Source organism: Rattus norvegicus, chromosome 2, assembly GCF_021556685.1.
Source record: "Rattus norvegicus strain SHRSP/BbbUtx chromosome 2, alternate assembly SHRSP_T2T, whole genome shotgun sequence".
In the NCBI taxonomy this organism is placed as follows: Eukaryota; Metazoa; Chordata; class Mammalia; order Rodentia; family Muridae; genus Rattus; species Rattus norvegicus.
In genome coordinates this window covers 155,040,001-155,066,335 of record NC_141535.1, presented here as the reverse complement: position 1 = coordinate 155,066,335, position 26,335 = coordinate 155,040,001, and the positions used below count along the sequence as shown (strand labels likewise).

General features: G+C 42.8%; 2 long non-coding RNA genes across 3 annotated transcripts in view; one reads left to right on the top strand and one right to left on the bottom strand.

Moving 5' to 3' along the window:
* The window catches only part of LOC147996296 (uncharacterized), a 43,761-nt gene extending 19,424 nt beyond the window's left edge, over window positions 1-24,337 (bottom strand). The window contains exon 1 of one of the 2 annotated variants that reach the window (XR_015675503.1): window positions 24,156-24,337. This is a non-coding gene — a long non-coding RNA (uncharacterized LOC147996296). Of the gene's footprint in view, window positions 1-7,975; window positions 8,100-24,155 lie in introns of those variants that run through there. The other variant, XR_015675504.1, reaches the window with a different exon arrangement.
* On the top strand, window positions 404-4,427 carry LOC147996297 (uncharacterized). The gene is made up of 2 exons (XR_015675505.1): window positions 404-475; window positions 4,293-4,427. It is a non-coding gene; the product is annotated as an uncharacterized LOC147996297 (long non-coding RNA).
* Window positions 24,338-26,335: the final 1,998 nt, after the last annotated feature.

Here is a 26,335-nt window from a genome sequence, read left to right as displayed (position 1 = left end):
TGTCACTACACAGCAGAAAGCAGTTTTAAATTTTAGATCATGCAAGTGTTTTGTCTATTTTTTTCTTCCAGAGTTATTTTGCCACCACAAGGTGGCAGTATTAAAGGCTTTCAATAGAAATGAAATGTTTTCTAATGAAATGACATGTTTTACAAACTTGTCTTAGGACATATTATTTTGGATTTTCTAAGGGCTGTATTGAGGATTGAAACCATGTTGAATATATTTCTATACATTATAGCATTTTGGGGAAGCCACATAAATATTCTCTTATTTCCTCATTGTGTCCTCATCTGTTTTGTAGCATTTGCTTTCACTAAAGAACTACGGCCCATGTGAGGAACAAGAAACAGTATGAAAGGCTGTAATGAAATGGCTCAGCCTTCTTCTCCCTCCCCCTTTCATTGCCTGCAAGGCTACTCCCAAAGCTTAAAATGATTTACCAACACCCTCCTATAGATTAGTGGATGCCAAGGTATGTTGTTGTTGTTTCTTCCCTGGCTAGTCTAAACTCACTACATAGGCCTCAAATTCATAGAGTTCTACCTAGCCTCTGCCTTCTGTGCTACCTACCACACCTGGTAGCTTTATTTTTCTATAGGTTGTTGTTGTTGTTCTTGGTGGTGGGGGTTGGGGTTGGGGTTTGGTTTGGTTTGGTTTTTTTGAGACAGAATTTCTCTGTGTAGTCCTGACTGTCCTGAAACCCAGCTAGCCTCAAGCTCAAGATTCACCTACCTCTGCCTCCTGAGTTCTGGGATTAAAGGCATGTGCCACCACAACTGGGTTTTTTGTTTTTGTTTTTGTTTTTTCTTTTTCAACCTTTTAAGCTTCTGGATTTTGCCAACTTTAGATATCATGCTTTAACTGTAACACAAAAGACAAAAGACTTAAAATTTGAGCTCTTTAAAGGTACTTTCTGGGCTGGAGAGATGGCTCAGCAGTTAAGAGAACTAACTGCTTTTCCAGAGGTCCTGAGTTCAATTCCCAGCAACCATATGATGGTCCACAGCATTTGTAATGGGATCCAATGCCCTCTTCTGGTGCTTCTGAAGACAGTGACAGTGTACTCATATACATAAAATAAATCTTAAAAAAAAAATACCTTCCACTCTCTTTCTTAGAATGTTTACCAAGGTATTTTAAAGAGTTTTATTGGTTCCCATGTTTCCTTTTTCTTTGATGGGGTAGGGGAGCTCAGGATCAAACCCAGGGTCTTGGACATGCTAAGCCAACACTGAGCCATGAACTCTTATCCCCAGTCCTGTACTCTATATGTCACCCTTTCTGTCTACTGTTTCAGTTTTCTCTGTTATCTTTGAACTCGGGTATATAAACAGATTATATAATTCCCTCGCCATGCTTCCCCTTTTCTGTCTCACCTGAAACATCACAAGAGTTCCTGTACCTAGTGTGGATTCATCCTGTTTGGCTAGCATGCATTTTTATAGATTTTTGGTAATGTTCTGGGGCTTTTTTTTCTTTGATAATGTTTTCTCTTTTTGGAACATAAAGGTTGAAATTTTTCCTTTCTGTGCAGTGTTAGAGATCAAACCCAGGTAACTCATGCACACTGAGTAGACACTACACACTGCACAACATCCCCACCTCCAGCATTCTCGGAGATCTCACATTTCCATCATCTACTTAGCCTTCTGCTGATCTCTTTTGCATGTCAGTAATTATAAATGTAAATGGGACAGTCATACAGGAAGATGTCAGCTTGGATTTTGATACTAGTGAAAGCAGTGCCTAACTTCAAAGGACAGGCAACTCTTACTAGTGACTAACAAGGCTGCTGACTTTAAAGCCAGAACTCATTTACCACTCCAGAGATCTCAGCACCCTTAACAGTTAAATCTGCACTATTTGTGTTTATGTTTATGCAGAAAAACAACTAAACAGCATCTGCCTATGACATGGTTTGCTTTTGTTTGGTTGGTTTTTTTTTATTTGGTTTGTGGTTTGGTTTAGTTTTGTTTTTGGATTTTTAAGATAGTTTCTCAATAACTGTAGATGTCCTGGAATTCACAATGTAGACCATGCTAGCCTTGTGCTCAGGAGATCTGCCTGCCTCTGCCTCCCAAGCTGTGCACCACCACTGGCTGATTTAGTTTGTTGAATATTTGGAACAGTTGAAAATTAATGCTCAGGGAAAAAATTCAAAATGTTATTCTTCTTAATAATGTACTTGTCACCAAAGACATATGTGAACAAAGCTGCCAAGTTCTGCTGCTTGCTGGGGCTTAAACACAGCCCCTTATTCAGTTACATCTTCACCAGCTTTCTGGTTTTGATGGTTTCCTTCACTGCCTACACTTGGATGTCATGGAACTTGCTCTGTACACTAGATTAGTCTTGAATTCAGAGATCTTTATTTATTAGATGAATACACTGTAGCTGTCTTCAGACACACCAGAAGAGGGCATGGGATCCTGTTAGAGATGGTTGTGAGTCCCCATGTGGTTGCTGGGAATTGAACTCAGGACCTCTGGAAGAGCAGTCAGTGCTCTTAACTGCTGAGCCATCTTTCCAGCACCCCCTAACATCCATTTTTAAGTGAGTATACCATGTTTGTCTGAGTGTGGGTTACCTCAGGATGTGGGGTTGTTTTGTTTTTGTTGTTCCATTTGCCTGCAAATATCATGATGTCATTTTTAAAATATACCATATGTTCTTTATTCATTCTTTGCTTGAGGGATATCTAGATTGTTTTCAGTTTTTGGTTATTATGGATAAAGCTGCTATGATCACAGTTGATCAAGTGTCCTTGTGATAGGAGGAAACATCTTTTGGCTATGCCCAAGACTGGTATAGCTGAGCCTACTATAACTGGATCCGGGAACCCCACAGGTAAGAGAAGAGGAATTGTAGTAGCCAGAGGGACCCGAGATACTAGGAGAGCATGGCCTGTAGGAATCCTAAGCAGGGCTCATGGGAGCTCACAAAGACTGAAGTAGCAGTCTCAGAGCCTGCATGGATCTATGCTAGAGGTCCTCTGCATATATATTATGGTTACTGACTTGGTTTGGGACACTCCTAACAGTGGAAATGCGGTATCTCTGACTCTTTTGGCTGTTCTTGGGACTCTTTTCCTCCTATTGGGTTGCTTCATCCAGCCTTAAAGGGTTTTTGCCTAGTCTTATTGTATCTTGTGCCATGTTTGGTTGATGTCCCTGGGAGGTCTGCTCTTTTCTGGGAGAGACAAGAAGTGAAAGAGACTTTAGGGGGAGAGAGGGAGGAGAAGGAGGGGGGAGGGTGTGGTTGGAATGTATTTTATAAGTGAAGAGTGAATAAAACTTTAAAAATAAACCAAGCCAGGCATTGTGGTGCACTCCTTGAGTCCCAGCATTCTGGAGCCAAGGGCAAGCAGATCTATGTGAGTTTGAGGCCAGCCTGGTCTATAGAGTGAGTTCCAGTACAGGTAGGACTACACAGAGAAAGCCTTGTCTCAAAATATAAAGTAAAATGCATTACAGATTTTGTTGTACAATCAATCAATGAGTAAGATTTTTCTACAGTGTTCTCTACTGTCAAAGCTTCTGCTGTTATATACAGGATGGCAGGATGTTGCATCTATACCAAATGAAGCTTCAACACATCATCCTCTCTAGATGTTATTTCCTCTAGTTTATTACTCTGTAGATTCATCTTCTACCAGCTTTATCATCTACCTTTATATCCTTCATGAATTCCAAGCCACTGCTAATTACCCTCTGGGTACCACTGCATGACAGTGTGTTGGCAACAAACTCAAGCACAGCAGAAACAGGCAGGGACAGTCTCATGGTCCTGCTAGACAGTGTCCAGCCCACACTCAAAAACATGACTCTTTAAAAATTAATTTTCATGTGCTACAGTACATGTGTGGAAACCAAAGGACAACTTCATGAAGCTAATTCTTTCCTTACATCTTTCCAAGGATTCCAGAGACTGAAGGTTCCAAGGTTTGTGCCACATGCACCTTTACTCACTGAGCTGTCTTTCCAAACCAGCAGTAAAATATTTTTATCCAGATATGTACCTTTTAGGCACAATGACAATATACACTTAATAGACTGCAGTTGAATGTAAGCATTAAATTTTTATGTACTGGGAAACTAACAACTTTATATGACTCATTTAATTGTAATATTCATTTCTGTGATCTGGGACCCAAACTATAGTGCCTTTAAGATACACCTTCGCCTTGTTTGATTTAAGCAGCAAAGGTTTTTGTTGCCACCCTGTGGGACCTGCTCTTAGAACTTGAAGAATCACATGTTGTTCCTTCATTTTCTCTACTTTCTTACCAGTTATCTTTGCCCACACCTTCTGATCAGAGGCACAACTACAGCAGGTCAAGAACAGAAGCATAAATTTGAGTCGGTGTTACCTATGTCTAAATATTTTAATGTATAATTTAACATTAAAAAGGATTCGTTCTGTTCTCCTCCTTTGACTACTACATTTTGTGTGTGTGTGTGTGTGTGTGCTCCTTCTGCCTCTGCCTCCTCAGCATATACTATAGGTGAACATCCCATAACTGGCACAATTACATCTTTATAATCATTGGGAAGCCTGAGCTCTAGTTTAGGATTCTTCCTCTATAGTATAAGTGAGATGTGGTGTAAGAAGAGTCAGTTCCCAACATTTAGCCAGTCTTGTACCCACTGGACTTTTCTTCTATATTCTTCATGGGTCTTACTATATTGTCTCAGCTGGTCTTGGCCTTCAGCTTAGGAAGTCTCCTGCCTTAGCCTGTGGAGTGGCTGGGTCTTTAGGACACACAACTACATCAACATCCACCCTGCTTCATATCTGTCATTGCAGTCTTTCCCCTGGCCGTGGATGTCCCAGTGGAGATCATGTGCATCTCTAGAAATGGGCTCAGAATGTCTACAGAATTTAGGGTTCCACTACACAGAGCATGGCCCAGAAAACAGGGCAGGCATTTTCTCAGAGATCTCCTACTCTTGTGCTAAAGTGTGGCTGGAGAAGATCCAGAGTGGGTTCCTGTAAGCAAGGATACTGGGTAGAAAGAGATTCTTCTGATCATGCTTCTACTCCAGTTCTTCTTGTGTGTAGGCCACTTTGATCTCGCCTTTGCCTTTCATGTTTCCAGTGCACTCACTACCAATATCACCCATTTGAGATTGTCTGTCTGTCTGTCCACCCATCCATCCATTCATCCATCTATCTTCTGGTTTTGGTGCTGAGGATTGAATCCAGGTCATGTATTCAAATGCTAAGTACTTGGCCCCAAGATCTGGTTGCCCCCGACAAGGAAATCTTCATGTACATCAAATGGTGCTATGTAAATCTTGCCCACCAAGTTATCTCTGGTTAAAAAAGATGTCTATAGCTTGGGGTAGTCAGAAGAGAGGGTACCTACTCTTTCTAGGCTTGGCGCCTGAGGCAGAGACCATGAGGAGAGAGCCAGAGAGAAAGAAGGGAGGAGGTTGCCATGGGGTAGGTGGACCATGAACACATGATCTTGAGTGCTGGCCTGACAGAGTAGCAGTGGCCTAGGTGTACCATGGCAAGTGATATCTCAGGGGTCGCCAGAGGGAAGTAGACAACATAGAATAGAGGGCTGATATCTGCCCAGCTCTAGTACTCTGAAGCTTATTATAAATCTAAAGGTCTCTGTGTCCTTTATTTGGGAACTAAATAATCTGATTTCAGGTAGAATGTGGGACCGTGAAAGGCACCCCAGTTCCTGGTTGAGGAGGTTTGAAATCCCCAGTGACCGGGAAGGGATGATAGGTGTTTCATCTGATTTCCAGGAAAGCAGGCCCGTCACTAGCCGCAGCCCTCCATAGATTTGTGATTTCAGTCACGTGAAGGACAACACCCTTAGCCCTTTCACAGGTAGAAGACATGGCCACAGGTCACAGAGGCTCAAGACAGATCTTCATTATAATGAGGTACCTAAAGGCCTGGAGGCTTAGCCAATGAATTTTCACTTCCAGATACTCCTCCCTACAAAAGTTATTTAATCATCAGGCCCACTCTGAGAAGTGGGGTACGGTTTTACTCATCCACTTTCCATCGTGACAATAAATACCTTAAAACCACGGACTATCTCCTTTCATTGGGATTTGCTGTGGGCAGCCACAGAGAAGGCCTTTGCCCTACATGGCATCCCAGGGGCACCTGGATGCCTAAGAGCCTGAGAACCAAATGGTCCTGGCCTCCTTACAGGCCTGGGGACACCCGAGCCAGCTCCAGCTATATCCTGTGCCTCAAACCACAATCCCCCACCCTTGGAATGGTGTCCCATGGCTTCTCACAGTCCGACACCTGCCCGGCAGCAGTTTGGGGTAAGTGTAGTCAAACTTCCCACATCCTGCCTTCCAGAGAGGCCGAGTCCTGTGGCAGAGCAGATGCGGGACCCCACAATAACCCTACATGAGTGCCAGTAGAAACCCCAAATAGATATTTAAAGGAAGCAAAGGGGTTGTAGTGAACCCCCAGAATAATAATTATCACACCATATGGCCTTCCTGACTCCCTAGGAAAGGGAGAGTGGATTGGTATAGGTGCCAAATATTTCAATCACAGTTAACATTTCATGGAATATTGAGTAAGTTGAAGGGCATTTAAATACTTTCACAGCTCTATCTAGCACTGTAATATTGCTAAGCTAATACTGAGAACTTTGTTCTCAAATAAACAGTTCATTTACTACTTGAAGTATGGTTGCATTTTGTCAAACTTATGAGATTATATCTTTATTGTACAAAAAAACCAAAAAATCAAAAAAAAAAAGACTCAGTATGTAGGTAAGTCATAGAGCAATTATATAGTATGCAGAAAGCTCTGAGTTCAACCCCAACACTACACATGCATGCGTATGCGTGTGTGTGCGCGTGTGTGTGCACCCCAAACAAATACCCCATAAAGTCATCTTTTGAGGGGTGGAACCAGGGTGGGTTGTCATGAAAGTTAGTATGTATCTACAGCATGCTCTAAAATGTAACCATAACATGGGAAACTGTAAATGAGCAAATATAGAATTCTTGTCTGGCTGGGCATGTCCCTCTGTGATAGATCTCTTGCTTAGTGTCTGCTATGTGATTAAGTTTTTAAAAAGTTTTTACAACTATTGTCTTCATCGTAGAGCACGCTGATAAACATTTCAGCGTAGCACACAATACATGACAGGATCAGTTAATTGAGCCATAGTGTTTTCTAAACACCATCTGTTTACCTAGTATTGTGTTGGGCCTTAGGTCATAGGAGTTCTCAGTAGTAAAATAAGACGTCAGTTCCTGCTTTCCAGGTGCTTGTTACATTTATCTTCAGCTGCTATGGTTGTAACTCAAAGCATAGGCCAATGAGTGTAAAGGGTCCCAAGAACTGCAGGGCTCTTCCTGGTGCTATGCATTTATTATAATAAGAGCATCCCCCACCTCAAACCACCTTCCATCTCTCTTCAGGGTCTATCTTCTTCCTGCATTTTGCAGCACTAATTTTTCTGATGACTTGGGCACAGAACTCTGATACCAATCCTGCTTTCAAGCTGACACAGCAGAGAAAGGGAGCCTTGATTGAGGAATGGCCTCAATCGGGCTGCCCTACGGACATGGCTGTGGGGGCAGTTTCTGGTAGGTGATGGATGTGGGAAGGCCCAGCGCAGGCGGCCCTGGACTGGATGAGAGAACTGTCTGAGTACCAGCCAGCAAGCAAGTAAGCAGCCTTTCTCTCTAGCTTCTCCTCAGAGTCCCTCCATGAGCTCCTGCCTTGGCTTCCCCTAAGGATGGACTGTGGCCTGGAAGACAAAGACAAGCGCTTCCAGACCATTGGCCATGGTGTTTATTACAGTAACAGAAACAAACTAGGACAGAGGTCAACTCCCGACAGGTTCTGAGAGTTTGCTTCTGAAAATGCTAATGACAGCTCTTGGCCACACATCCCCCAGCCATTCACTGCTTAGGGGTGATGAAGACTGGAGATGCTAAACCTGCTTGAAACGTCCTCTATTGCTCGGTACCTTGCTGAACCCTTCAGGTGAGACAGGAAGAAGGAAGGTAAAGGAGCCCACGACCTGGTAACATCCGCTGCTCGGCTCTGCTCACCACCGCTGCTGCTCCTCCGCCTCCTCTTCTCTCTTCTTCCTCTTAAACAGAGAATGGTACTTACCAGTGATAGAATGCAGAGTATGTACTCACTTCAGCAGCACATGTGCTGAGACACGAGCAACTCCAGCATCTTCATCTCCGGTGTGGCCTCCCCCTCTAACCTTACACCAAGCTTTGTCACACATGTTGACTGTTCCAGGACGTTATTTGCTATGTGACAACAGGAAGTACCTGAGACCTTAAAACACTTTCAGATACTTGAAGATCAGCTTCCATACACACCGAGTGTCTTTTTCCCCCTGTATGTATGTGACTATCCTGACTGCATGTATTAGGCCTGTGCACCACCTGTGTGCCTGGTGCCTGCACTTTCACTGTTCACAGAATGTGGCTGCCCCTGTAGCAAGGAAGCATTAAAGAGTGAAGAGCTCTCACTGCCTCTGCATCTCCCTGGCTCTCAATGTCACCTCTTGAAACAATTACTGTCCACTGAAAGATGCTGCCCTTTAGATCTAGATGGGGCCCAAAGTTGAAGACACCTTTTATGGAGAGCATGCTGTCCCTGGGCACTGCACTGACCAAGGAGGGCCGTCTCTTGGTTTAGTTCTAGGGGGCTATCCCAGCCTCCTCCCTTTGTGAGTCCTTGCCAGGTCAATCCCCAGCTAGGAAGTGTTGTCATGATCTGCCATCTGCCTCTCATCGACCAAAACCATCCCTGTGTCTTCTTTGGTCACCTAGCTTTTCTATTTCTTCCTATTCGCCCATTGCTCCTCTGTCATCATCGTCATCGTCGTCGTCGTCGTCCTCCTCCTCTTCCTCCTCCTCCCTCTTATTCCTATTGCTCCTCCTCTTCCTCCTCTTCCTCCTCCTCCTCCTCTTCCTCTTGTTCCTCTTCCTCCTCCTCTTTTTCTTCTCCCTCCTTCTCCTTTTCTTTTTCCCATCTCTATTCCCTCCTTTCCTCCATTTCCTCCTTCTCTTCTTCAGTCTCCCAAACCATCAAATCTTGACCCCTGCCTATTGTTCCACTGGGTATATTAGGAAGATTGCAAATGTAACAATAAGAGGAGAGTGGGGGTGATACACACATTTAATCCCAGCATTCAGTGGGCAGAAGCAGGTGGTTCTCTGTGAGTTCAAGGACAACTTGGTCCTTAAAGTGAGCTCCCGGACATCCAGGACTGTCACACAGAGAAACTCTGTTTTGGAAAACAAAAACAAACAAGGGAGAGAAGGAAGGAAGGAAGGAAGGAAGGAAGGAAGGAAGGAAGGAAGGGAAGAAAAAGAAAGAATGAATGAATATATGTCACTTGGGACTAGAGAGATGGTTCAGCAGTTAAGAACTCTTAATTCACCCGCGGATCCCGGCCCGCAGCAGCTCTCTGCTCCCAAACCCCGTGGGAGAGAGACCTCACCGCCTGATCAGGTGGGCACTCCTGAGGCTGCAGAGCGGAAGAGACCACCAACACTGCCCACCCCTGCCCACATCCCTGGCCCAAGAGGCAACTGTATAAGGCCTCTGGGTTCCCGTGGGGGAGGGCCCAGGAGCGGCAGGACCCCTGCGCCTGAGACACCGCCAGAACCTGAAGGAAACAGACCAGATAAACAGTTCTCTGCACCCAAATCCCGTGGGAGGGAGAGCTAAACCTTCAGAGAGGCAGACACGCCTGGGAAACCAGAAGAGACTGCACTCTGTGCACATCCAGACGCCAGAGGAAAACACCAAAAGTCATCTGGAACCCTAGTGCACGGAGGCTCCCGGAAAGAGCGGCGCAGATCTTCCCGGTTGCTGCCGCCGTGGAGAGGACTTAGGCAGTACCCCACAAGCAAACTTGAGCCTTGGAACCACAGGTAGGACCAACTTTTCCCCCCCAAGAAACCTGCCTGGTGAACTCAAGACACAGGCCCACAGGAACAGCTGAAGACCTGTAGAGAGGAAAAACTACACACCCGAAAGCAGAACACTCTGTCCCCATAACTGGCTGAAAGAAAACAGGAAAACAGGTCTACAGCACTCCTGACACACAGGCTTATAGGACAGTCTAGCCACGATCAGAAATAGCAGAACAAAGTAACACTAGAGATAATCTGATGGCGAGAGGCAAGCGCAGGAACCCAAGCAACAGAAACCAAGACTACATGGCATCATCGGAGCCCAATTCTCCCACCAAAATAAACATGGAATATCCAAACACACCAGAAAAGCAAGATCTAGTTTCAAAATCGTATTTGATCATGATGCTGGAGGACTTCAAGAAAGACGTGGAGAACTCCCTTAGAGAACAAGTAGAAGCCTACAGAGAGGAATCGCAAAAATGCCTGAAAGAATTCCAGGAAAACATAAACAAGTAGAAACCCATAGAGAGGAGACACAAAAATCCCTGAAAGAATTCCAGGAAAACACAATCAAACAGTTGAAGGAATTAAAAATGGAAATAGAAGCAATCAAGAAAGAACACATGGAAACAACCCTGGACATAGAAAATCAAAAGAAAAGACAAGGAGCTGTAGATACAAGCTTCACCAACAGAATACAAGAGATGGAAGAGAGAATCTCGGGAGCAGAAGATTCCATAGAAATCATTGACTCAACTGTCAAAGATAATGTAAAGCAGAAAAAGCTACTGGTCCAAAACATACAGGAAATCCAGGACTCAATGAGAAGATCAAACCTAAGGATAATAGGTATAGAAGAGAGTGAAGACTCCCAGCTCAAAGGACCAGTAAATATCTTCAACAAAATCATAGAAGAAAACTTCCCTAACCTAAAAAAAGAGATACCCATAGACATACAAGAAGCCTACAGAACTCCAAATAGATTGGACCAGAAAAGAAACACCTCCCGTCACATAATAGTCAAAACACCAAACGCACAAAATAAAGAAAGAATATTAAAAGCAGTAAGGGAAAAAGGTCAAGTAACATATAAAGGGAGACCTATCAGAATCACACCAGACTTCTCGCCAGAAACTATGAAGGCCAGAAGATCCTGGACAGATGTCATACAGACCCTAAGAGAACACAGATGCCAGCCCAGGTTACTGTATCCTGCAAAACTCTCAATTAACATAGATGGAGAAACCAAGATATTCCATGACAAAACCAAATTTACACAATATCTTTCTACAAATCCAGCACTACAAAGGATAATAAAGGGTAAAGCCCAACATAAGGAGGCAAGCTATACCCTAGAAGAAGCAAGAAAACTAATCATCTTGGCAACAAAACAAAGAGAAGAAAAGCACACAAACATAACCTCACATCCAAATATGAATATAACAGGAAGCAATAATCACTATTCCTTAATATCTCTCAACATCAATGGCCTCAACTCCCCAATAAAAAGACATAGATTAACAAACTGGATACGCAAAATATACAAAGAACTCAAGAAGTTAGACCGCAGGGAAACAAATAACCCTATTAAAAAATGGGGTTCAGAGCTAAACAAAGAATTCACAGCTGAGGAATGCCGAATGGCTGAGAAACATCTTTAGAAATGTTCAACATCTTTAGTCATAAGGGAAATGCAAATCAAAACAACCCTGAGATTTCACCTCACACCAGTGAGAATGGCTAAGATCAAAAACTCAGGTGACAGCAGATGCTGGCGAGGATGTGGAGAAAGAGGAACACTCCTCCATTGTTGGTGGGATTGCAGACTGGTAAAACCATTCTGGAAATCAGTCTGGAGGTTCCTCAGAAAATTGGACATTGAACTGCCTGAGGATCCAGCTATACCTCTCTTGGGCATATACCCAAAAGATGCCTCAACATATAAAAGAGACACGTGCTCCACTATGTTCATCGCAGCCTTATTTATAATAGCCAGAAAATGGAAAGAACCCAGATGCCCTTCAACAGAGGAATGGATACAGAAAATGTGGTACATCTACACAATGGAATATTACTCAGCTATCAAAAACAACGAGTTTATGAAATTCGTAGGCAAATGGTTGGAACTGGAAAATATCCTGAGTGAGCTAACCCAATCACAGAAAGACATACATGGTATGCACTCATTGATAAGTGGCTATTAGCCCAAATGCTTGAATTACCCTAGATCCCTAGAACAAACGAAACTCAAGACGGATGATCAAAATGTGAATGCTTCACTCCTTCTTTAAATGAGGAAAAAGAATACCCTTGGCTGGGAAGGGAGAGGCAAAGATTAAAACAGAGACTGAAGGAACACCCATTCAGAGCCTGCCCCACAGGTGGCCCATACATATACAGCCACCCAATTGGACAAGATGGATGAAGCAAAGAAGTGCAGACCGACAGGAGCCGGATGTAGATCGCTCCTGAGAGACACAGCCAGAATACAGCAAATACAGAGGCGAATGCCAGCCGCAAACCACTGAACTGAGAATAGGTCCCCCGTTGAAGGAATCAGAGAAAGAACTGGAAGAGCTTGAAGGGGCTCGAGACCCCAAAAGTACAACAATGTCAAGCAACCAGAGCTTCCAGGGACTAAGCCACTACCTAAATACTATACATGGACTGACCCTGGACTCTGACCCCATAGGTAGCAATGAATATCCTAGTAAGAGCACCAGTGGAAGGGGAAGCCCTGGGTCCTGCTAAGACTGAACCCCCAGTGAACTAGACTATGGGGGGAGGGCAGCAATGGGGGGAGGGTTGGGAGGGGGACACCCATAAGGAAGGGGAGGGGGGAGGGGGATGTTTGCCCGGAAACCGGGAAAGGGAATAACACTTGAAATGTATATAAGAAATACTCAAATTAATAAAAAAAATAATAAAAAAATATTATTTGGAAAAAAACAAAATAAAACTAGAAATAATGTAAAAAAAAACAAAAAAAACAAACTGGATACGCAATGAGGACCCTGCATTCTGCTGCCTACAGGAAACACACTTCAGAGACAAAGACAGACACTACCTCAGAGTGAAAGGCTGGAAAACAACTTTCCAAGCAAATGGTCAGAAGAACCAAGCTGGAGTAGCCATTCTAATATCAAATAAAATCAATTTTCAATTAAAAGTCATCAAAAAAGATAAGGAAGGACACTTCATATTCATCAAAGGAAAAATCCACCAAGATGAACTCTCAATCCTCATCTTCGGTTGGTTTATATACAAGTGTGCAATTTCTAGGCTTGAAAGTAAAATGATGCTATCTGGTGCTGGATAGAGGAGCCTTATTTTTTATTATGGCAGCTTGCTATTTTTGTAACATGGTGATTTGATTGAACACAATAAAGTACAGTAGTAACTGATCTCCCCTTCTTCCTGGATGAGTGAGGAGATGATTAAATGTTGATGTCAGCATCCTTGAGCATATTCAGATGAGCTTCTGCTTCTGTTGAAAAGGATGCTGTGTTTGATTGTGGTCCGAAGCTTTGAAGCACTACTTGGCATCTCCTTCCTTGGAGGTCTCACTGTTTAAACATAACAGATTTGATAGCTTGTTGGTAAGGTGAGGTCCAGCTTGTCTCCACTAGGTCATCTTCATGTGAATCCGGTGTTTATACGGTTTTGTTCTAGGGATATTTCATTTTTTTAATAACGGTTTTAGCTGACATTCATGGAGAGAATGAATCCTTAGAACTGTGCCACTAGTGAAAGGAAATCCTGTCTAGAGTATGTTTCTTTACAAAGCTGTGTCACACCATCCTTTGGGCCCTCTGCTGGAAAAGTAGAATCAAGTCTCAAATAATGCCTTTTAAATTGTATCCTCTAGTATTATAGATGTAGGACAGTACTGTACCATACCTCTGTGGATGTAAAATAGCTTGTACCTGCTTTATGACACGTAGTAGTGACTGTGCTTTATCAGAGCTGTTTTTAATGATGTTGCTCAGAATGTTTTCTTTCCAGATGATGATTGAGAAGCTAATTTAAAAAAAATGGTGCCAGGTACCACAAGAGTAACAGAACTGTGCTGTTTTCTCGGGTTTTGTTTTTTTACTTTTTTTTTTAATGGAGTGTGCTGGATGTCTCTACAGTTTTGTTCAGATGACTGCAGAACCTGGAAAAGCTGTTGCTGCTGTTGATGCATAACACACTGCTATTATTGGTCTTTTTATATAAATATAAATATATATACACAGATATATAATTTGAATTTTTTTAATATTTTATTTATTTATTATATATGAGTACACTGTAGCAGCTGTCTTCAGACACACCAGAAGAAGGCATCAGATCCCATTACAGATGGTTGTGAGCCACCATGTGGTTGCTGGGATTTGAACTCAGGACCTCAGGAAGAGCAGTCGGTGCTCTTAACCACTGAGCCATCTCTCCAGCCCATAATTTGAATTTTTTGAAACTTTAGCTGTGCTGTCAACTTTGGAAAAAAGTATCCCTGTTTACTGTGTTGAGTTGGCACTGTACAGAAATTAACAGCCATATTGGTCTAGAAATGTTGAACTTAAGTTTTTTCCATTTGTACAGGGGTAACACACTGTATTAAATATGTAAGGTCTTATCTACGTGGGTTTGATTACAAAAACTAATAAAGTATTCTCTAAATTTAAAAAAAACATATTTTAAAGTTCCCATATATTAATCCATTTCCATTTTATATTGATTTTCCATTTGATTGTATTGTGGTCTGAGAATATGTGATAGGATTTTTCTTTATTTTTTTATGTTCTTGAGATAAATGATCAGTCCTAGAAAACATTCCATGTTCTGAGGGAAAGAATGTCCTCTTGCTGTTTGATGAAATATTTTGTTGTTAATTGAAGTGTTTCTTGATTTTCCCATCTGGGTGATCTCTACTTTAAGAAAAGTGGAGTGTTTGATCTTTGTTAAGGTCTGTCTTTTAGATATAATATTTGGCTTATATATTTGTGTTCTGTATATACACATAAAACTAAATAAAATCGTTAAAAAAAAAAGAACTCTTAATTGTTCTTCCAAAGGACTAAGTTCAGTACCCAGCAGTGATATCTACTAGATTACAATTGCCTATAACTACAGTTTTAGGGGATCTGATACCTCTGGCTTCCATAGGCTCCTGTACACACACACACACACACACACACACACACACACACACACACACACACATTTTAAAATAATAAAATAGCCCAAAAGACATGGTGTACACCCAGCATTTGGGAAGCAGAGGTCATTGAATCTTAATTCAAGTCCAGGTTGGACTACACAGTGAGTAATAGGCCAGCCAAGGCTACATAGAAAGACCATGTGTCAAAAAGCAGAACAAAGCAAAACAAAAGTTGGTTACATTAAATTAAAATAAATTCTTTAAATGTTTCTCTTAAAAATAGATTCTTACATAAGGAAAAGAATCATAGAAACAAAAATAACATACATATATAAGACATATACATATGTAAAATATACAAAAATTGTTGTATAGACTTAGATTATATACAGGAGAGACATGCGCACGCGCGCGCGTGTTTGTGTGTGTGTGTGTGTGTGTGTGTGCGCGCACGCATGCCTCCTTTCATGATCGCTTCCCTCAGGTTGAAGAACAAATAGATTCTCAGAAAGCATCACGCTAGCATTGGCTTTTCTTTGCTTACAGTGTATACAACATCTTAATAGGTCAGCAGCCAATGGCTAATGTTAATATGGCCATCAGCTATAAGCAGGACTTTGAACTACAAAACCTTCCTCCCAACAAGAACCTTAATTGGAGCAATCATTTTGTTTTGAGGCCTTGTTTTAACCTTTAACACAGCAGTAGAATTTCAGGATGAAAAGTGTGTAACACTGACTAAGTTTTCTTAAGTGCTTTTCAGTGGGAACATTGTCCCTTCTCTTTCTTCTTGGGTTGGGTCATTTATTAGCATCTCTTTCATTCCGAGTCACTGGGCACTATAAAGGGCAGCGCTCACATAACTCATTTCCCGCACGGTGACTAAAGCATTTTGCTCAGTGACTACAGTCTGGGGAGAGCAGTATGATCTTGAAAAGAAGGATTTAATAGCTTGCCTGTCAGGCCTTGTGGACTCACCTTTCCAGCACCTTCCGGCCTTGTTTCCTAGCCTTAAGATAGACAGTGTATCTGTTCTTTGCTTGCACCTAATGAATGCAGGTGGAGGACAAGATGGAGGACATGGAATGAAGACAGGAAGAAGGGCGGCACAGGGACTCGCAAACCTTCACTCCTCCACAGTCATGGCAGAAAGGGTATGAGGAAGACTTCATTCTCCAAGTGAAGATTTTTTTGTAAGTAATCAAAAGATGACAGACATTTAACTGCGTCTGTGTGTGCTGATACAGACGTGAAGCAATCTTCACACATTTGAAGAACTTCCAGGTTCCACTAAGCCTGACAGAGCAAGTCCTTGGAACTGGAAGACATTCAGAGATGGATACTCCCATTTGGTGGGTGAGGAAAAATGGAGGCCCAGAAAGAAGTGTGTAGAGCAGGGTAGTGCCGAGTGGAGGGCCAGTTTACTCTCTCTGCTGTTGAATGCTGCTACCAAAGCTGGTGGATTCTCTTGGCCATTCTTCAGAAGCCCTCTGGGGTCTCACTGTGTGCAGGCATGGTTTGGGCACAGCTCTATTCTCAGGAAAGTTCTGAAGACACAGTGGTTAAGTACGGTGCAGAGTACTGGGAGAAGAGCTAGGATGGCTACTGGGGAGAAATTGCAGGGGCTCTACAGATGCACACACGCCTCTGTGGTGTGGTTAGAGCATGGAGAAGACAAGAAAGAGTGAGGAGGCTAGAGAGGGCCATGGGGTTAGATCTTGAAGGGGTGTTTAAGCTGGTCAGGAGCTAGAAAAAGATTATGAGAAAGACAAAGATCTGGCATGTTCTATATTCAGGAAGATCACTCAGTGTGCTGGGTGGGTGTAATGGTAGAATGCTTGCCTAACTCACACAAAGCCTTGAGTTTAATCCATAGCACTGATGCCCGAGAGAAAGGAAGGGAAGACAGACTGCTTTGGCTACAGTAAGGGGAAGGAATATTGCTAATGTGTCTTTGAGCCAAGATAACTTCTAGGGTCAGGCTGAGCATTGTGACCTCCTCCAGGCCCTTCAAGTGGCTATTTGAGGTGCAAAAGTTGTCACTTTCTGGACATGCTATAATGATAACAGAAGCAAAAACTGTCTTGGAGGGATGCAGAATTCCAGGGGAGAACTCTAGGTAGGAATTCCAAGCCAGGCCCTGACACAAACCAAGCGACCAGGACCTGCTTCAGGATGTTGTGGTTTGCTGGTTCTGCCTAGTGAAGAGGAAACAGACTCAAGAGACCAGTGTTATTGGAGTGTCTCATTTCCTGGTTGAAAATGATGAGGGTAATGGTGTCGCCGGCTGTGCTGAAGACCATAGGTGAAGAGCATAGGAGGGGGAAACTATGGGTTGGGACGCACTAAAGCAGGGACCTGGAGACATCCATGATAATGTGGTGCCCAGAGAGCGATTCCTATGTGGCTCTGGAGTGAAAAGGAGAGGCCCGAACCGCAGCTACGAATTGAGACTTAAACATATCCGGTAACTGAAGCGCTAAGGTTGCTGAGCAATTGGCCAAAGAAAGTAGTCCTCAGAGGGGCAGACATGCCTGGGAAGCCAGAAGAGACTACACTCTGCCCACATTTCTGACTCCAGAGGAAAACGCCTAACCCCATCTGGGACCCCGGTGCACGCGGGTTCTGCAAAAAGGCGGCACAGGCCCTCCTGGTTGCCGCCCTCACTGAGAGCTCAAAAGCAGCCCCCCCACGAGCAACTTGAGCCTCGGGACCACAGGTAAGACCAACTTTTCTGCTGCAAGCGACCTGTCTGGTGAACTCAAGACACAGGCCCACAGGAACAGCTGAAGACCTGTAGATAGGAAAAACTACACGGCCAAAAGCAGAACACTCTGTCCCCATAACTGGCTGAAGGAAAACAGGTCTACAGCAGTCCTAACACACAGGCCTATATGACAGTCTAGCCACTGTCAGAAATAGAAGAACAAAGTAACACTAGAGATAATCTGATGGTGAGATGCAAACGCAAGAATCCAAGCAACAGAAACCAAGACTACATGGCATCATCGGAGCCCAATTCTCCCACCAAAGCAAACACGAAATATCCAAACACACCAGAAAAGCAAGATCTAGTTTCAAAATCATATTTGATCATGAGGCTGGAGGACTTCAAAAAAGACATGAAGAACTCCCTTAGAGAAATGTAGGAAAACATAAATAAACAATGAGAAGCCTATAGAGAGGAATCACTAAAATCCCTGAAAGAATTCTAGGAAAACATAACCAAACAGTTGAAGGAATTAAAAATGGAAATAGAAGAAATAAAGAAAGGACACAGGGAAACAACCCTGGATATAGAAAACCAAAGGAAGAGACAAGGAGCTTTAGATACAAGCATCACAAACAGAATACAAGAGACAGAAGAGAGAATCTCAGGAGCAGAAGATTCCATAGAGATCATAGACACAACTGTCAAAGATAATGTAAAACGGAAAAAGCTACTGGTCCAAAACATACAGGAAATCCAGGACTCAATGAGAAGATCAAACCTAAGGATAATAGGTATAAAAGAGAGTGAAGACTCCCAGCTCAAAGGACCAGAAAATATCTTCAACAAAAATCATAGAAGAAAACTTCCCTAACCTAAAGAAAGAGACGTCCATAAACATACAAGAAGCCTACAGAACTCCAAATAGATTGGACCAGAAAAGAAAGTCCTCCCATCACATAATAGTCAAAACACCAAATGCACAAAATAAAGAAAGAATACTAAAAGCACTAAGGGAAAAAGGTCAAGTAACATATAAAGGCAGACCTATCAGAATCACACCAGACTTCTCACCAGAGACTATGAAATCCAGAAGATCCTGAACAGATGTCATACAGACCCTAAGAGAACACAAATGCCAGCCCAGGTTACTGTATCCTGCAAAACTCTCAATTAACATTGATGGAGAAACCAAGATATTCCACGACAAAACCAAATTTACACAATATCTTTCTACAAATCCAGCACTACAAAGGATAATAAATGGTAAAGCCCAACATAAGGGGGCAAGCTACCTTCTAGAAAAAGCAAGAAACTAATTGTCTTGGCAACAAAACAAAGAGAAGAAAATCTTACATCAAATTTGAATATAACAGGAAGCAATAATCACTATTCCTTAATATTTCTCAACATCAATGGTCTCAACTCTCCAATAAATAGACATAGATTAACAAACTGGATACACAATGAGGACCCTGCATTCTGCTGCCTACAGGAAACACACCTCAGAGACAAAGACAGACACTACCTCAGAGTGAAAGGCTGGAAAACAACTTTCCAAGCAAATGGTCAGAAGAAGCAAGCTGGAGTAGCCATTCTAATATCGAATAAAATCGATTTTCAACTAAAAGTCATCAAAAAAGATAAGGAAGGACACTTCATATTCATCAAAGGAAAAATCCACCAAGAAGAACTCTCAATCCTAAATATCTATGCTCCAAATACAAGGGCACCTACATACATAAAAGAAACCTTACTAAAGCTCAAAGCACACATTGCACCTCACATAATAATAGTAGGAGATTTCCACACACCACCCTCATCAATGAACAGATCATGGAAACAGAAATTAAACAGAGACATAGACAGACTAAGAGAAGTCATGAACCAAATGGACTTAACAGATATTTATAGAACATTCTATCCTAAAACAAAAGGATATAGCTTCTTCTCACCACCTCATGGTACTTTCTCTAAAATTGACCATATAATTGGTCATAAAACAGGTCTCAACAGATACAGAGAGATAGAAATAATCCCATGTGTCCTATCAGACCACCACGGGCTAAAGCTGGTCTTCAATAACAATAATGGAAGAACACCCACATATACATGGAAGTTGAACAATGCTCTACTCAATCATAACGTGGTCAAGGAAGAAATAAAGAAAGAAATTAAAGACTTCTTAGAATTTAATGAAAATGAAGGTATAACATACCCAAACTTATGGGACACAATGAAAGCTGTGCTAAGAGGAAAACATAGCTCTGAGAGCCTGCAGAAAGAAACAGGAGAGAGCATATGTCAGCAGCTTGACAGCACATCTAAAAGCTCTAGAACAAAAAGAAGCAAATACATCAGGAGGAGTAGAAGACAGGAAATAATCAAACACAGAGCTGAAATCAACCAAGTAGAAACAAAAAGGACCATAGAAAAAAATCAACAGAACCAAAAGTTGGTTCTTTGAGAAAGTCAACAAGATAGATAAACTCTTAGCCAGACTAAGGAGAGGACACAGAGAGTGTGTCTAAATTAACAAAATCAGAAATGAAAAGGGAGACATAACTACAGAATCAGAGGAAATTCAAAAAATCATCAGATCATACTACAAAAGCCTATATTCAACAAAACTTGAAAATCTGCAGGAAATGGACAATTTCCTAGACAGATACCAGGTACCGAAGTTAAATCAGGAACAGATAAACCATTTAAACAACCCCGCAACTCCTAAATAGAAGCAGTCATTAAAGGTCTCCCAACTAAAAAGAGCCCAGGTCCAGACGGGTTCGGTGCAGAATTCTATCAGACCTTCATAGAAGACCTCATACCAATACTATCCAAACTATTCCACAAAATTGAAACAGATGGAGAGCTAACAAATTCCTTCTATGAAGCCACAATTACTCTTACACCTAAACCACACAAAGACCCAACAAAGAAAGAGAACTTCAGACCAATTTCCCTTATGAATATCGACGCAAAAATACTCAATAAAATTCTGGCAAACTGAATCCAAGAGCACATCAAAACAATGATCCACCATGATCAAGTAGGCTTCATCCCAGGCATGCAGGGATGGTTTAATATACGGAAAACCATCAACGTGATCCATTATATAAACAAACTGAAAGAACAAAACCACATGATCATTTCATTAGATGCTGAGAAAGCATTTGACAAAATTCAACACTCTTTCATGATAAAAGTCCTGGAAAGAATAGGAATTCAAGGCCCATACCTAAACATAGTAAAAGCCATATACAGCAAACCAGTCACTAACATTAAACTGAATGGAGAGAAACTTGAAGCAATCCCACTAAAATCAGAGACTAGACAAGGCTGCCCACTCTCTCCCTACTTATTCAATATAGTTCTTGAAGTTCTAGCCAGAGCAATCAGACAACAAATGGAGATTTAAAGGGATAGAGATTGGAAAGGAAGAAGTCAAAATATCACTATTTGCAGACAATATTATTATATACTTAAGTGATCCCAAAAGTTCCACCAGAGAACTTCTATATTTGGTTGTGAGCCTAGCCTTTAATGGCTGAGCCATCTCTCCAACCCACCAGAGAACTTCTAAACTTAATAAACAGCTTCAGCAAAGTAGCTGGGTATAAAATTAACTCAAATAAATCAGTAGCCTTCCTCTACACAAAAGAGAAACAAGCCAAGAAAGAAATTAGGGAAAGGACACCCTTCATAATTGTCCCAAATAATATAAAATACCTCTGTGTGATTTTAACCAAGCAAGTAAAAGATCTGTATGATAAGAACTTCAAGCCTGTGAAGAAAGAAATTGAAGAAGACTCAGAAGATGGAAAGATCTCCCATGCTCATGGATTGGCAGGATTAATATAGTAAAAATGGCCATTTTACCAAAAGCGATCTACAAATTCAATGCAATCCCTATCAAAATACCAATCCAATTCTTCAGAGAGTTAGACAGAACAATTTGCAAATTCATCTGGAATAACAAAAAACCCAGGATAGCTAAAACTATCCTCAACAATAAAAGGACTTCTGGGGGAATCACTGTCCCTGAACTCAAGCAGTATTACAGAGCAATAGTGATAAAAACTGCATGGTATTGGTACAGAGACAAACAGATAGACCAGTGGGATAGAATTGAAGGTCCAGAAATGAACTCACACACCTATGGGCACTTGATTTTTGACAAAGGAGCCAAAACCATCCAATGGAAAAAAGATAGCATTTAAAGCAAATGGTGCTGGTGCCCAAGAGCACCAGTGGAAGGGGAAGCCCTTGGTCCTGCTAAGACTGAACCCCCAGTGAACTTGAATGTTTGGGGGAGGGCGGTAATGGGGGGAGGATGGGGAGGGGAACACCCATAAAGAAGGGGAGGTGGAGGGGTTAGGGGGATATTGGCCCAGAAACCGGGAAAGGGAATAACATTCGAAATGTAAATAAGAAATACTCAAGTTAATAAAAAATAAAAAATTTTAAAAATGGCGTTCAGAGCTAAACAAAGAATTCACAGCTGAGGAATGCCGAATGGCTGAGAAACACCTAAAGAAATGTTCAACATCTTTAGTCATAAGGGAAATGCAAATCAAAACAACCCTGAGATTTTACCTCACACCAGTGAGAATGGCTAAGATCAAAAACTCAGGGGACAGCAAATGCTGGTGAGGATGTGGAAAAAGAGGAACACTCCTCCATTGTTGGTGGGATTGCAGACTGGTACAACCATTCTGGAAAACAGTCTTGAGGTTCCTCAGAAAATTGGACTTTGAAATACCTGAGGACCCAGCTATACCTCTCTTGGGCATATACCCAAAAGATGCTCCAACATATAACAAAGACACGTGCTCCACTATGTTCATCGCAGCCTTATTTATAATAGCCAGAAGCTGGAAAGAACCCAGATGTCCTTCAACAGAGGAATGGATACAGAAAATGTGGTACATCTACACAATAGAATATTACTCAGCTATCAAAAACAATGACTTTATGAAATTCATAGGCAAATGGATGGAACTAGAAAATATCATCCTGAGTGAGGTAACCCAATCACAGAAAAACACACATGGTATGCACTCATTGATTAATGGCTATTAGCCCAAATGCTTGAATTACCCCAGATGCACAGAACACATGAAACTCAAGAAGGATGACCAAAATGCAAATGCTTCACTCCTTCTTTAAAAGGGAACAAGAATACCCTTGGCAGGGAATAGGGAGGCAAAGTTTAGAACAGAGGCAGAAGGAACACCCATTCAGAGCCTGCCCCACATGTGGCCCATACATATACAGCCACAAAACTAGATAAGATTGATGAAGAAAAGAAGTGCAGGCTGACAGGAACTGGATGTAGATCTCTCCTGAGAGACACAGCCAGATTACAGCAAATACATAGGCGAATGCCAACAGCAAACCACTGAACTGAGAACAGGACCCCCATTGAAGGAATCAGAGAAAGAACTGGAAGATCTTGAAGGGGCTCGAGACCCCTTATGAACAACAATGCCAAGCAACTAGAGTTTCCAAGGACTAAGCCACTACCTAAAGACTATACATGGACTGACCCTGGACTCTGACCTCATAGGTAGCAATGAATAGCCTAGTAAGAGCACCAGTGGAAGGGGAAGCCCTTGGTCCGGCCAAGACTGAACCCCCAGTGAAAGAGATTGTTTGGGGGAGAGTGGTAATGGGGCGACGGTGGGGAGGGGAAGCTCATGTAGAAGGGGAGGAGGAAGGGTTAGGGGGTTGTTGGCCGGGAAACCAGGAAGAGGAATAACAATCGAAATGTAAATAAGAAATACTCAAGTTAATAAAGATTAAAAAAGAAAGAAAGAAAGAAGTCCTCATCAAGATGCGCACAGAGTGGCAGAGTGGAGGCCTGGGTACTGAGGCAGGAGGGTCACTTGAATCTAGGAAACATTGCACTTCCTCATACATTCCCTCTCTCACAGGGAATTAAACCCAGGATCTTGCACATGCTAAGCTGATATTCAAGCACAGAGCCAAGCCATGCCTCCCTTCAGTTCCCAAAGAGGAGACTCCACCAGAGAGGAGAGAAGGAAGATCTTCACAATCTTCCAAAACCTGAGAGTTTCTGAGTTGTTAAATCGTCTCAATGCCAGTGATGACTAAGGCTGCAAAATGCCACAGAGGCCTGTTGAGCGGAGCTGTGAGTAACCCGGGTCTCTCAACCCATTTGGGTACTGAGAAAGATAACAGGCCTCGAAGCCTGGGCATATGAAACAGACTAAAAAGAAAGAAACGGAGACCTAACCAGGTTTACACAGACGCAAAGAGTGACTGACCGCCGTGCTTTCAGGGGCCTTGAGCCCCAAGAAGTTCCAGACCTTGCTTCAGTTCCAGCCTTGGGAATGCTGAAGGCTCCAAGAATGGAGTATCTTCTGTGGAATGGAGCACTCACCTAAGACCGGAAGCTGCTAGCTTCCACAGTGGGAGTTGGGTTGAACGCACGGCTGTTCCTAGCTCTTCACTTCTAAGACTATAGATGTAGTGAAAAGGGCTGCATTTCACCTTGTCAGTTAGCATCTGGTAGTGGCTGGTTAACAGCACACATGCCATCCTGACATGCTGGTTCATGTACACACCTAACTGTCCTAGCCTCACTGCCTATCAGGTCCCTACAGGCTGGGCCCACCCAGGCTTTGGAGAGTGGTTTGGCAGCTAATGGATCAGGGTGTGGCTAAGAGGATGCTGAGGTGCTGGCTCTGCCTTTGCACTTCATAGCAAGGAAGAGAAGGTGTTAGGAAAGAGAAAAACAGAAAAGCAAGAAGCCAATGAATAAAGGGAAGAGAGCAAGCCATGACCATACTCTCTTAGTATGTGTTGCTAACATTCCTCTTTGGACGGCTCCTGTGTAAGAAGAGCAAACATGCGGCGACATTTTAAAATTGCACTTGTTTGCTTTTGTATGTGCATGGTGTGCATGTGAGGGGGTGTGCGTGCCTGGCTGGTCAGAGCGCAGCTGGCTGAGCCTCACACTCACTATGGGAGTCAGTTCTCAACCATATGGATCCTGTGGACCAAACTCAGATTGTGGTGATTGAAGGTAAGCATCACCGTTTCCTGTCGAGCCATCTTGACAGCCCTGGGATGGAGTTTAAGCCTGGGTGTTAGCACAGAAGGCTTTGAATCTTAGTACACGTCAGAACCTCTCTGCTGCACTGTGAGAACATACCACTGCCCACCACCTCCCAGAGTTCCTGATCACTAGGTTTGGGTACGACTCAAGAGTTTGTGCACACATCTGGTTGGAACAGATGCTGCAAGTTTCAAGACTACACTTTGAGAACTCTCTGCTTATGAAGAGGAGTTTACTACCTGAGCAACCAAAGAGGAAGAATGTGGTGTTACAGAATGGGGAGTCTCGGAGGCAAGGAGAAAAGCAGCAGGAATACTGGATGCTGGCGAAACAATCCTCCAGGCTTGGTAAAGGTTTGGAATGGCCTGTGTTTGGGTGAAGGGATTCTTTATGGAATTCTGCCTTCTGGGATGACACACGATGGAACAGATGTCACTCATACCACAAAAGAGATGGAAACATGGGAATGTTCAGAACTCTCAGGAGAACACTCATCAATTCAGATGGAGATCGTTACAAGAATTTCAGCTAGTTAGTGGTACATGCCTTCAGTTCCAGCACCAAGGAGGATTATAAGTTTGAGAACATACTGGGTTACATAGTGACCCAAAAACTTAAAAACAAAGGAGCTGCATTTTAAAATTCAAGGAATAAGCCAGGTGATGGTGAAGGCCTTTAATCCCAGCACTCAGGAAGCAGATGCAGGCAGATTTCTGTGAGTTTTAGATTAGCCTGGTCTCCAGAGTGAGCTCCAAGATAGCCCGGGCCACACAGAGAAACCCTGTCTTGAAAAAAATCCAGAACACCAACAAACAAGCAAACAAACATCCCCCCCAAAAAAAAACCCTAAAAACAAAACAAGGAGTAACAAGTAAAGACTCTGCAGAAGAGCGTTCACATCAGTCTTCAGGGAGATGCGGTGTGGCCCCAGGGTTATACTCTAAGACAGAACTCCGAGTTTTAGGATGGAAAGCTTTCATGGACTTTAAGGAGGTGCGTGGGGTGCATGAGCTGCTGAGTCTAGGGTGACAAGGCTGCTGACTTCCCCCAGGGATGCCTGGGAAGACAGATGTGTTCAGGTGTTCTGCAAAGTTCCCCTTGGTCTCCAAAGGTTGCAGATAAAGGCAACGTCTATGCATGTCACTGTTTTCCCCAAACACTTGTTTTTTAAACATGTTCTTCTGCATTCGTGTTTCATGACTGTGCATGTAGATAGATGCTCCCATGCCATGTCACTTGTGTGGAGATCAGAGAACAGCTTCTGGGAGCCAGTTCTCTCCCCAGCATGTGGACTCCTAGGATCAGACTGAGATCATCAGGCTTGGCAGCGAGGACCCTTAGGCACCTAATTATCTTGCCATGCCCCCTTCCTTTGGGGAAGCGTCTTGTTGTCTAGGTTAGCCCCTAACTGCTTGGGGCAGCGTCTTGTTGTCTAGGCTAGCTCCTAACTGCTTGGTTCAGCTTTTCCATCTTACCCTCCTGGACATCTCACTGTGAACACG